We start from the raw sequence: 14,360 nt of genomic DNA, 5'->3' as shown, positions 1-14,360 counted from the left end.
AGTTCTTCTGCTGGAACATTCAAGTCAAGAGTGAATCCAATGCCTGCGTCCTTGTTATCATGTGCATCATTAGTACACATGTTCACTTCTTCAGGTGTGTCATTAGTACAGATGTTCACTTCTGCATATCTTTCAAATGATTGATATTGATCATCTTCATTACAACTATATGATATTCTCACCACTGTTATAGGCAAGATATCAATTTGCGTTAGCAAGCGCATATGTTTACTACGATTTATTCAAGATGCATATAATAACGAATACCGATAAGGTTAAGCAAGTCAAAGAAATGACTGAATGAATCATAGTATAAAAGCAACGACGATTTGTTATTTGCTTATACTATGCATCAAGTTGTTACTTACCATGCCAATAAAAAAAATGATTTGTCGAATATGTGTGTTGACGATAGCGATTTAATTATATCTACGATGCTATGAAGCGAGATCAATAGAAATCGCTAAATGAGCATCGATTTGAATATGAAAATCGCCACCGCAAGCGCGTAAAAATGTATTTATGCCTGCACACATTTTAAAAGTCTTTGCATAAATATCTTACAAATCGATACCAGAAAATACATAATATCTTACAAATCGATATACATATCACATAATATATTATAAATTGATACGATAATTCAGCATAATATCTTACAAGTCGACACTATAAAGCACATAATATCTTACAAATCAATATTCATATCGCAAAATATATTATAAATCAATAAGAAAATTCAACATAATAACTTAAAAAATGATATTAGCAAGCAAAACAATATATCACAAATCGGTAGTATGTTACTACAACTGCGATTTGTGATACATTGCATATATTGAGTAAATGGAGAATACCAGATGGGGTAGAGGTACTTTTTCGCATTTGTAACCAAGCATTATTGTCAACAGGTCCTAGCGTCTTATAAATATCGTTAAGTTTCCAACCATCGAAAGGACAAGATCCACCTACAATAACAAAACACCACTAGACGCTAAATGAACCAACATGAGACATTCACTAATATGATCTCGAACCCCTGACGAGTCACTCCTTGAGCCGAAAGAGATCCATGTGGCCTCCACCTAAAGAATGTAAGGAAAGAAAGGGCAGGGGACTTAGACGGGGACTGTGCGAGCATAGCTGGACTCAGAACCACGGTGCTGAACCTCCTCTACCTCGTCGGACATCTCCTCGAGTGATGGACCCTTTGACTCGGGCACCAGGAAGGTGAACAAGAACCCGAGTGCGTTGCTGACGCCAAGCATGATAAGGGCATTCTTGACTCTAATTCCAGTGGGGTAGCCCGGATTGACATTATCATGGAGCCTGCTCTGCGCAGCGTACGAGAAACCGAAGGCACCGACGATGGCGCCGGCCTTTCCCGCCGCAACCGAGATGCCGTGGCAGGTCAACCTCAGCCTCGCTGGTAAGATCTCAGCAGGAATCACAAAGGTGGTAGCATTCGGGCCGAAGTTGGCGAAGAAGAAGGTGAGGGCGTACAAGATGACGAATCCGAACTAGTTTTCCTTCTTGGTCCAGTGGTCGTAAGGGATGGCCAGAGCAAACATGAAGACCGTCGTGAAGAAGAAGCCAATCAGCTGTATCACTTTTCGATCGATGATGTCGATGAGTGCCACCGTGAACCAGTAGCCCGGGACGGTGGAGCAGATTGCGATGAGCGTCTGCGCCCTTGAGATCTTGTACACCTCCTCGATGGCGTTCATGGTGCTAGCCTTAGGGATCCAACCGATGGCAGAGAAGATGTCCTTTAGGAAGAGGTTTTGGCTATCGAAGGCGATGTCGAGTAGGGACCAGGTGGAGGTTGTGCCCAGCAAGTGCATGGCATGCCACTCCAGGAACTTGGGGCTGAAGAGGCTGTATCCTAGGCTTCTGCTTGCGAGCATCGTCTCCGGTTTATCCTGCTGGTTGTCGAACTCGACGTGCAGCACCCTCGACATGTCTGCCGCAGCCTGCTTCTTGTTCATCACCACGAGCGTTGTGTACCTCGCTGTCTCCAGCATCTGTATTTGCCAATAGTTGGTGAGCGCAGCCGGGGCAGCACCGAACATGAGGATGATCCTCCAAACGTAGTCTGAGGGACTATCGATCCCACGGTGTCAATCGCATAGGTGGGTGTCGGGAAGTTGTTCTTGAATGCCGCATTGACGGTGATGGAAATGATCCCTCCAGAAAAGGATGATGATCCCCTACATATCAAAGACAACCACGATGATGGCTCTCCTGGTTTTCTTGTTGGCGTACTCAGACATGATGGTGACTGAGAGCGGGTAGTCTCCACCAATGCCGAACTCGAGCCAGAACCGGAAGAAGCAGAGGGTCTCAATCACGGCCTTGGGGCTTCTCCCGAAGGAGTGGCCAGAGGCGATGGAGCAGACGAACATGAGGAGGAGAGTGACACCGTAAACCCTCTTTCTCCCCATCTTGTCACCGCGCCACCCGAAGAAGAGCTGGCCAACAAAGGTGCCATAGAGGGCAACAACGTTGATGGCCGAGGCAACGTTTGGCGGGAGAGAGCGTGACTGCTTGGGGTTTCCCTCGTAGTAGTAGATGCGGCCTAGGAGCTTGTTGACGAGGGAGATGCAGAAGAGGTCGTAGGCGTCGGTGAAGAATCCCATCCCGGCTATGACGATGGCGATGAAGTGGTACCACTGCATCTTCGCTACATCCAGCGCGTTCAGCACCTGTATCTGCATCATCACCATGTCGTTGGGGGAGACAACGAAGAGAAAGGGGAGTTTGGAAGGAATGAAAGGGATGGAGAAGAGGACATCGGGTGCTTGGAGCAAGTGACTGGATGAGTTTCTTATTAATAGGATGGACAAAGAGTCTTTGCGCAGTAGACGGGAAGGCACAACCGAATATTCGATCTCTTAGTTAGTCAACTGCTGCGCCACTCCGACATGGAGACGTTCACTCATTTGCCGAAGCAGGTTATATGCCCCCCCCCCCCCCCCCCCCAAAGATGGCCGTTAGCTTCAGCGTGTTCGGGTCCCATCTCGTGGGGCTTGTATCCCCCTGTGTGTCTGCATCACTTAGCATCGTAATCCGGTGCGATTGCAAAGACATAAGTACCCTTTCCCACCATTCTTGCCATGAAACAATGGTTCAAGAACATGACAAAAATGTCTTGCATTCAAAAAAAAGAAAACGATGGTTCGAGATCCTCCATCTAGAAAAGTGAAACGCCGATTCGAGAATAATGTTTACTCTTTATAGTCTAAACATTTCATTTTCGCCGTAAGCAGTAAACTTTTGCACCATCTGTTGTAACAGGAGCTCCCTTTGATGACGCAAACTTTGTCGTTGTCTCCTGCCACCGGAGTAGCAACTGTACCGTCTTCTGCTACCGCCAGAGCACCCTTTGCCATCATTTTCTACCGTCAGAGCACCCATTTCTATCGTCTGCGCAGTGGCAACATCATTGCCACAATCAGCTGCGTCTACCTTCTGGGTGTTTCTCCTCCATTGTCGGATTGCCAAAGTTTCGTTATGCAAACAAATTGATTTGTAATTATGAATGCTAAGTTTTATAACTGGTTTTACTATTCATGCTAAATAACACCTATTTTCATACTAAAACAAATCAATTTGTACCTATCCACATTTTGGGCATCAAAAAACAATTAGCATGATTTGTTCTTATGAATGCCAAAAATTTCAACGACGTGTACTTATGAAGGCTATATTTCTACAATGATTTGTACGTTTGATACATCAACAATTTATACATTTGAAATAGTAACGATTTAATTAAAACTTCCATGATTTGTACTTAAGTTTTTTAAATCATACAACAATGTATACGTAAGAAGCCAAACGTTACAACGATATGTACTTATGAAGGTTGCGATTTATACAATGATTTGTAAGTTTGAAGCATCAACAATTTATACATTTAAAGCACTAGCAATGTGTATTTATGAAGTTACCTCGATTTGTACTTAAGTTTGCTAAATCTTACAATGATGTTTACTTATGAAGCCAAATATTGCAACAATTTGTAATATTGATGATTGTGTAACGAATGAAATAATTTGTATTATTATATACTTGGGGAGGTGGTTGTAACATATAATGATGCGGTTAAATTTATGTGTTGTGCAGGTTAACAATGTCTAAAGCTCCTCAGACAAGAAATTCCCCTTCGTTCTATGTGATGAATATTAGAGAAGTTATCCACCAGTCCTATCTATATGAGTGTTATGAAAGGTACCAAAATATATCAAAGATTGAGAATGATAAAGAGAGTGACAAAGCGTTGGAATTGTATTATGCGGAGGATTATCCATCAGATATTGAGGCTGAAGACCAAAGGAAGAATGAGGAAGAACTAAAGATGATGGAGAAGAAGAAGGATGACGAAGAAAAGGAAAAGAAAAGGAAGAAGGAGGAGGAGAATAAAAAGCAAAGGCAAAGGAAGAAGGCAGAGGAGAGAGAAAGGCAAAGGAAGAAGGAGGAGGAGGAAGAGGAGAGGGAAAAACAAAAAAAGAATAAGGAGGAGGAGGATGAGAGGGAAAGGCAATTGAAGAAGGAGGAGGACAGGGAAAGGTAATTGAAGAAGAAGAAGGAGGAAGAGGAAGAGGAAGAGAAGAGAAGGAAACTGATGAAGCAAGAATATTTTGAAAAGCAAAGGAGGATAAGGCAAATGAAGGAGGCGGAGGATAGGGAAAGACAAAAAAAAATAAGGAGGAGGAGGAGGAGGGGAGGAAAAGGCAATTGAAGAAGGAGAAAGAAGAGAAGGAAAGGCAAATGATGAAGATGAAAGATGAAAGTCAAAGGAAGAAGCATCAGAAAGAGGAAGATAATGAAAGGCAAAGAAAGAAGGAAGACGAGGAAGAGAAGGAAAAGCAAAGGAAGAAGAAGGAGGATAAGAAAGAGAAAGAAAGGAAAAGGAAGGAGTTGAAGTACGAGGATGATAAGGAAAGAGAAAGGAAGAAGCAAGAGGAGGAAGAGAAGGAAAGGGAAAAGAAAAAGCAGAAGGAGGAAGAAAAGGAAAAGGAAAAGGAAAAGGAAAAGGAAAAGGAAAAGGAAAAGGAAAGAATAAATTGAAAAGCAGAGGAGGGATGCAATAGAGCGAATGATGGAAGAAGTAGAAACACAGTGGGAGGTGGCGGAACAACAAGAAAGGCAGAGGATGGAGGGAGGTTATGAAGCTGAGAAAATTGTGACTAAGGTATGTAAATCGATTATGTCTATCATAATTTACTATGATAGGTATTATTGTGATAACGATTACTATGTATAGCGATTATTGTGATAGCGATTAATGTATAACGATTACTGTGATAGCGAATCTAAGATGAAATTGGATTTGAATCCTAAAATGGATTTAGGACCTGAAATCTGAGGTCCAAGATAGATTTGGACTCTGGATCCTAAGATGGATTTTGGATCTGAAGTCTGAGATCCAAAAGTAGAACTGGGTTCTGGATCCTAAAAATGGATTTGGATCTTGAAGTCTGAGATCCAAAGTGGATCTGGATTCTGGATCCTAAAATGGAATTTGGATCTGAAGTCTGAGATCCAAAGTGGAACTGAATTCTAGATCCTAAATGGATTGTGGATCTGAAGCCTGAGATCCAAAAAGTGAAGATTGTACTTAAAAATCTGGATCCAAGGGATTAAGATCAACTTTGGATTTGGGTTCTAAAAGTTCAAATGGGACTCTTGAAGATGGATCTGGGTTTTGGAAACCCAGATTCAAATTTTGAAACTTATAAAAAAGATTTGAATTTGGAATCAATCTCAAAACTTGGATTTTGAAGATAAGAAAATAAACTTGATGTTGAATTTGAAATCAGAAGATGAATCAAAAATTTCAAAGTTAAATTGAACTTTGAAATTTGATTTGAATTTGAATTTGAATTTTGGATATACAAATGATTTTCAAAGTCAAATTGGACTTCAAATTTAAAGTTAGAATCTGAAAATTATATTTGAATTTACAAGAGTTGAAAATTGATTTGAGAAGTGAAGAAGATATCTGAAGGAAATCACTTGGATTTATGAAAAAAGAATTTTGAAAATATGATTCAATTCTATCCTAAATGATGAAATGAATTTAAAGAATTTGAAAATTGATTTTAAAAAGCATATTTCATTCTTTAAATGAATTAAAATAAGATTGAAAATATAATACATCCTTGACTATGGTCATTGAATGTATTATATAATAATCTATATTTAAATTTAGGTGAAGAATAAAACATATTTTGGTGCTTTTATAGAGTTTAAAATGAAATTAACTCTCAATATACCCTGACTATGGCCATTGGTATATATATTGGATTAATTTTAAATTAAACTCTGATAAAAGAGAAAATATTTAAAAATATGATGATTTTTGAAGAGGATCCAATGTGAATCCAATGTTATTTTATAAAAGATAAAAATCCTAAGTTTTGTTTACATCCTGACTATGGCCATTGATGTAAATCATCAACTTAGGATTAATTACCTCTTACGAAATGGTGCACGTGCCATTCGTGTTCCTCCATTGTGAGATTTTGAGAAATAAAGGCAAAAAGCATGAAAATAAGCAATTCATGATATTTACAATGCTCATTCATTTTATCTAAAACTGAAAATATAAGTGATCCTCATTATATCTAGCTATTACAAGTCTATGAATTTACATTGAAAATTACAAAAGATTCTAACTCTGGAACAAGAAAAATGACACTATTCATGTTCTTCCTGCAAAACAAAATGAGTTAGTATGGATGAAGAAAGAGATAACAACACCCTATGATATGAAATGGACTAGAGATGTGAATGAAATGTTCATGACTGAATATGTGTGCACAAGGAGACTCATGAAAGAGGTATGCACATATCTTATGCTTTTTGGCTAAAAGGACAACTATATATCTTTTACCTAAAGCCAATAAAAAAAGGAAATAAAACAATGCTGGACTTATATGATGCTGAGTGAGATGGGAGAAGGAATATTATATACAACTGAAGAACTTCAGCTGGAGGTTAAAGGGGTATGAAGGGTTGTTTTGGCAACCGTAGGTGGTACCATAAATATTTGCAACAACCTTGATTATGGCAAGAAGATAGGCTGAAATGAGTTCATACTGTACAAGGTGAATGGCAAAGCGTTTGCTGCAAATGATGTGCATCAGCTGTACACAGGGTATAGCTGTGAAGAGGTAGGGGTGAGGATAGGGACAGATGTCCAAAGGAGATGTGGCAGACAAATAGATGGCGATGGAAAATGAAGGGTTGTGAGGGGTGCAAAGGTGCAGGAAGTGGATAGACCACAGTGAATCAGGTGCACATGTGCAACGAATTTGTGACATGAACGATGGTAGTTACAAGATATATATATACATGGAGACATTGAAACTGTGGATATGAGAGGTATGAAAGAGAAGAAAAAAAATGGTGAAAATACACAACGAATAATGGAATGATGATGACTGATAATAAATGCAAATAAACTCAGCACCCCATACTTGAGAACCTTCTTTGGATGGGAAATCAACACTCACATATAAATATATTTGTTTAACAAAAACAAAAAAAAATGTAGCTAACTATGGCAGTATCAATGTTATTATAAGTGGTTGCAAAGGAGACATGACAATGCTTAAGTACTGCTACCAAGATCTGAATATCAGTGTAACCTAGAGCTAAAGCCTAACATGTAAAAGCTAATCACGTAGTGACAGGTATAAGCAAGAGATAGCAGGTAATGACAAAAATGAATGGGATGTCAAGGTGCTGTGGTAACAGTGTACTAAAGGAAGTGTTAGGTGTAGGTAAATGCTGCAGGGAATAAAAGACAAATCATGACTGATATACAAAGTGGACATAAGTATGGTCCATAATGAAAACGTGCAGTGAGGTGGTGTGTTCTATGATAGGTGGTAATGGTTGGCCATGGATGTTGTGCATGATACAGCACATTACATGTTGCTGGAGACCGGGATGTTGGTGAAGTGGCACATTTTCTCAACAGAGGCCATTCTATTTTAAACAGAGTAAACGACTCATCCTGTGTAAAAGAGTCCAGCATTTCAAAGATAAACCATATAAGAGATAAGCCCACAAACTCTGTTTTGATTATATTGCTTGAAAGCATTGCCAAAAAAAAAAAAAGGAAATAAGCAAAGAATGTTACCACCAATCATTTCTAAGTGACACCTCCAAACCATTCATTGGATGAAAAGACATGGAAGTCCATACACAGATTTGCACCAGCTCTTTTGACATTTCTTGAGAAGAGCTTCCTTCTTTGTTAAAACATATGAATCCAATAGTATTCTCTGAGAGAATGATAAATTACAAGGGCTTTTGTGATAGGGTCCAGAAGAGTTGACTCACGTGATGCTGCTAACCCTGGCTCATCTCATCATGAAGGTCACATAGAGTATAAGTAAATACTTACTAGTTTTCATAGTTAAGCCACAGGCAATGTGATGCAATGAGTGAGATGATCGCTCCTCTTTTTCCTATTCAATTCTGGACATAAAGTCATTCTCTGGTTGAGTAACTGTATTCCACAGGCACTTCATGATATGTAAGAAAAAAAAATGATCCTTCAGGGGGCCTTGGAGATGTTTTTCTCTCCACAATATTGCTGGAGGCCTCAAGTAGATAGACGTTAAGAGCAAGAGGGGTAAGTAGCAGGATATAGAAATGCAATTTACAACTAATACGTGAAAGAAAAAGAAAAAAAAAGTGAATGAATTCGAAATGCTATAGCTAAATAAGGTGGGAGATGTACAGAGCATCAAGGGGTTGCCAAGCTCCAACTCTGGGTGACAAGGTTCCTGAAGATCTCATGGAGGGCAGAATTCTGTTGACAAGAATGTTAAAAAAAAAGGGAAGAAAGCAAAGAAAGAAAAAAAAAATTATTAAACAATCTCAATGTAAGGATATATGTCACCCTTGTTTTCATGAAAAGGGAAGAAATACAGGTTGAAGGAAGTTATACTGAAATTATAATGTGATTCGTGTCACAAGAAATACAGGACCAAGCACATGGGTTAACCATGTATGGATTCCAATCTTTTAGCTAACCAGAAGTAGCATTCAAAGAATTCTTCAATGTGGATAATGCATCCCCTTTAGAATCAGATCTTGCCTGACATCTGATGACGTCTGAAAGCATCACTTGCTGAATACGATCTATGAATTTATTTCAGAACATCGGATGGGTAAACAACAACAAAAACAAAAGAAAAAGAACAGGTGATATACATGGCTGAATAAAACTCAACGAACGTCTCAGGAAGGTATGATGAAAGTCCTCTAAGTGTTACATAGATGGACCATGGCATAACAAAATATGATGTGAAACGATGGATGAAGCTGCCACAATTTGTTGTAAGAGAATCACAGGGGCATTTCCATGAAGCAGAAAAACGATATAATACCAAAATCTAATGCTGGATGGGGTTGCAAAAATGATGACAGGCCCATTACAGGAGACCATCCATCAAATTTAAATGACTCTCGTTGTATCAATTGACCCAAGCTAAATGAGATGGACAATGAGATGGAAATAATCCCACAATTAAAACCAGATGCAAACAGGATCGACAACGAAATCGATCAATAAAATGGATTGGTGAGTGCTAAAAAAATTCGATGATACAACATGTAGAGAGGAAAACAAGCTATCAAAACAGAACAGGAACATCGAGAATTTAAAATACAAAAACTAAAAATCAGAAGGAAAAACCGACAGTTGATTCCTGAAATGAACAGGAAATTGGAGGGAAAGATAAAGGTATAAAACAGAAAATTGTATTTAGAAAGAACATTCGACCCTCACATAAACAGGAAATTGAAAAAAAAAGAGAGATTTCAACAAAAAAAAATCCACGGAATACCTATATTTCTGCTGTAGCCTTCAATGTAGCGAACATTGAGTTTAAAGGCAATATTTTTGTGGCAAGGTGTATCGTTGAGGCTGCGATAGGCAGATCAACGATACATGATTGCCTTTTATGAACAAAAAAAATAAGAAGAGGGCAAACTTTGTGAAGGAAACGAGAAAGGGCAACGATAACACACGAATGGAAAACTAAAAAAAAAGAAGGATATAAGTTGCTTACCTTTGATGACTATGGTTGGGGTTGAAGCTTCTTTATTTGATCGATCGGAAGGAGAAGAGGAAGAAGGTAAAAACGAAAAAAAAAATGAGAGTGAGAAGTGCGATGGAGTGGTGAAAGATGGATGCCGGTGAAGGAGTAATGGGGTTTGTTAAATAGGGGAAGAAGGAAAAATTGAGAAGGGATTTGTTGGCGATGAAGGGCTTAGGGAGGAGGAGATGGAGGTTGTTGGTGATGGAAGGTGATCTGAGGGTTGAAGAAGGAGGAAGCGGGCGGTTGGAGGCACATGGGTGCTACCGGAGGGCGATGGAGAGGTCGCACATGGGGGGTTGGCCATGGAGGGTTCGGTGGAAGCTTCGTGAAGAGGGTTTCGGGCGAGAGAGGGTGATTTAGTGAGAGCCTACAAACCCTAAAAAAAAATCGTTAAAAACCCTTTTCAGAAAAATGGTCCTTTTAAAAAGTATTTTCAAAAAGATAGTTTTAGTTAAAAGGATGTTTTTTTCAAAAAGGAGGTTTTCAAAAACTTATTTTTTTTCCTTTTCTATATATATATATATATATATATATATATATATATATATATATATATATATATATATATATATATATATTTTGTTCTTTTCTTCATTTTCCATATTTTTTTGATATTTTTAGAGTAAAACCCTAAAATTTACGAGAAAACAAAGATTTAAAACTATTTTTTTTGTATTTTTGAGAAATATTTACAAAAGAGGGTTTTCAAGGCTATTTTGGGGGACATTTCTTCAGAAAATGGGTTTGGACTCAAATTTTGAGAAAGTATTCGAGTTTTTAAACCTCGAATCGAGGAATATAACACGATGGATCCAAACGAACACCGGACGAATTGTCTGAGCCTGTTAAAAGGTTATTTTAGTAATTTTGAGAATTTGATTCAAACATTGGACAACGAAGCTCAGATTTGGATCTTTTATCTGGATCCAGATCCGAAATTGAGTCAAATATGTAAAATGAATTTAATTTCAACAAAATTTGAGAAATAAAATGAAATTTAGATTTAAAACTGACCCAATTACCCAAAAAATGGGAGCAATGGGCAAAAAAGGGATATTTACAATATTTTGAAAAAATTGGGGTGTTCACACCATTGTAAATGAAAATCCTATAAGAGATTAGAGATATATACTGTTCAAAAAATGTTATAATGCTCACCCTCTGTAAATGAAAATCGTAAAGTGATTGCCATTGTGTACAGTGAACAAAAGCTCGTAATGTTCGCCCTTAATAAATGAAAATCCTATAAGCGATTAGAGATGTGTACTGTTCAAAAATCGTTGTAATGCTCACCCTCCGTAAATGAAAATCGTAAAGTGATTACCATTGTGTACATTGAACAAAACCTTTTAATGTTCGCCCTTCGTAAATACAAATCCTATAAGCGATTAGACATGTGTACTGTTCTGAAATCATTGTAATGCCCACCCTCCATAAATGAAAATCGTAAAGCGATTACCGTTGTGTACAGTGAACAAAGGCTTGTAATGTTCGCCCTTCATAAATAAAAATCCTATAAGCAATTAGTGTTATGTACAGACCGTGTATACCAAATTTTGTATACAAATTTTGTAAAACTGTATACAGATTATGTAAATCTCTCTGGGTGAAAATAAAATTTCAATTTTACTAAACACGCGAATAAGTTGGACTCTTATTTGTCACCTCTATAGATGACTACTCTCTATACATGTATCTCTACTTATATTTAGAGAAATCTGAAGTATTTGAAGCCATTAGTGTGGTTTCTAAAAGAAGAAGGCATTATGCTTCATTATACCATGTGTATGTTGGCTCCGACATAGACATCATTTTACAAATAGTATTTGTCCTATCATGATTTTCTTTTTGTGAAGTTTGTCTATGTGAACAAATCGTTGTAATGTTCTTCTTTTGTTAATGAAAATCGCAAAAGGGATTTGCGATGTATATGGTGAACAAATCAGTGTAATGTTCAACCTTCGTAAATTTAAATCAAACTAGCATTTATATAAGTCTGAAAAGATTTGCACAAACCTTCATAAATGGCTGAAACGATTTGCACAAACATTGACCGTGCACTTTTACAACGTTTTCTACTCATGCAAAAACTTTCATAAGCGGTTTAGGGTTTAGGTTTTAGGTTTTAGGATTTAGGGTTTAGATAGTAGGGTTTATGTTTTGGGTTTAGGTAGTAGGGTTTATGGTTTATGGTTTATGGTTTAGGGTTTAGGGTTTAGGGTTTAGGTAGTAGGGTTTATGGTTTAGGGTATATGGTTTATGGTGCAGGGTTTAGGGTATAAGGTTTAGGATTTAGGGTTTATGGTTTATGCTTTATGGTTTTGGGTTTAGATAGTATGACTTTAGTGTTTAGGTAGTAGGGTTTAGTGCTTAGGCTTTAGCTAGTAGGGTTTAGGGTTTAGGGTGTAGGGTTTAGTGTCTAGGCTTTTGGGATTAGGGTTTAGGATTAGGGTTTAGGATTAGGGATTAGTGACGAGCTTTGTCTATGTGAACGATATATCCTATCACAAATTACAACTTTATACTGATTTAAGTCATAGCTGCAAATCGATTTTGCTGCAACGATTTGTCCTATCATGATTTGCTTTGACGAGCTTTGACTAAGTTAACAATTTTCCTATCAGTATTTACACAATGACATATAAAAGATGAAAAAGAGTTTGAAAAACAAATCCACACAAGACGTGCTATCATGATTTGACTAATATGTCCTATCGCATTGATTAGTTTTTTAAAAGCTAGATGAAATAACATTATTTAATTTAATTAATGCGTAATGCAATTTATTTGCTCACACTTTTGAAAACTAACATTAATTTTTTTAAAAACTGGCGATCTGTGAAACGACGTTTCCTTTATATATGAATGACATGTTGCACAAGTTCTAGTTGGTGTGGCTAAGCTTTGCTTCGTGAACAAGGAACAAACAAACCGATGTTTTCTTTATAAGCAACGTGTTCGTGAATCAAACATTTAACCAGCTTTATCGCAAATGGGGTATCGATATCGAGGAAGGAGACGAGAAAGGAGAAGACAACAACTACACAACCAACGATGGCGAATTAGGCGTATATTGTCTAAACATCATGTCGATTTTCTTCAAAATTTGTCTCTTTTATGGCGTTTATGCGATTTGTGTTGTGTACAGTATAACAAAATTTAAATATCGTTTCTTGAATATTATGCTACTGTCAGTGGAACATCCACAAAAGGCGGAGCCCAAAATTTCAACAAAGACCTCTAAGATAACATCAAACGGATGTAAAACGAATATGCAAAAGGGAACACTATCAATAATTTTGTACGTATGAAACCACTATTAGTTTTATATTTACGTATGCCATGGGTATGTATGTTAACAAGTTTAGATTTGTAGCAAACAGACTATATCCGATTTCGTCAAGTATATTCAAAGCAACGCAACAACCAATACTAGACGCTTTTTTGTTTATTTTGTTTTTTATTTACTCTTGTTGCTTCGTGTTTTAATATTACTATTATCACTGTTTCGTTCAATACAGTATCGTCAGTGGATTGCCATACTCCTTTGGATTTCAAGATAGACTACTCTACTGGGGTAACGATGATCATTGCAGAGACTTTGGTCAAGTGAAAAGGTAAGTAAACAAACCTCTTGTGCAAGGTTTAGGCATAACAGTACTAACATGATTTGTCCTATCGATTTGCAGATATTGATTCCAACACTCTGGCAAACTAAAGCGCATTGGGTCTTATACGTGATATATTTATATGAAAAACAACTATGGTGCTACAATTCATTGGAGTTACAGAGTGGTGTATGTTGTGACATTTTGCATTTCATAAGTTTTCATCTATAAGGATATCATATCTTGTACGGTGGCCAAGAATTTACTTTCTTCTGCATTAACCACAAGTGGGATTCGTCAAAGACGCTTTGAGTGTTGACACTGGCGAGTGGATCTTTCGCTCAGCACACGTTGCTCCTTTAGAAATTAATGGTGTCGATTATGGTGTATTTGTAATGAAGTATATTGAAGCAATATGCAATGAACGAGAATTTGATTTTCATATTGTATGTTGTTTATTACCCTCTATTATTGAGGACTCAATGTATATATTGGTGTCACATTACGTTTTTGTTGCAGGTTGATATGCCTGGATTTTGCATAGAACTATGCAAAAAATTGATGGAGTTTTTAATTGCCGAAGAGAAAAAAACTCGGTCGGTAAGAATACCTAGAAGGCAACAAA

At 37.5% G+C, this 14,360-nt stretch overlaps 1 pseudogene; it reads right to left on the bottom strand.

Annotated features, from left to right (window-relative positions):
- Window positions 1-1,118: 1,118 nt before the first annotated feature.
- Window positions 1,119-2,726, bottom strand: LOC149822357 (inorganic phosphate transporter 1-4 pseudogene; annotated as a pseudogene).
- Between the last annotated feature and the right edge of the window lie 11,634 nt (window positions 2,727-14,360).

This window comes from Nuphar pumila, chromosome 11, assembly GCF_984573655.1.
Source record: "Nuphar pumila chromosome 11, dmNupPumi1.hap1.1, whole genome shotgun sequence".
NCBI classification, from domain to species: domain Eukaryota; kingdom Viridiplantae; phylum Streptophyta; class Magnoliopsida; order Nymphaeales; family Nymphaeaceae; genus Nuphar; species Nuphar pumila.
The sequence above is the reverse complement of the archived record's forward strand: the minus strand, read 5'-3'. Positions and strand labels throughout refer to the sequence as shown.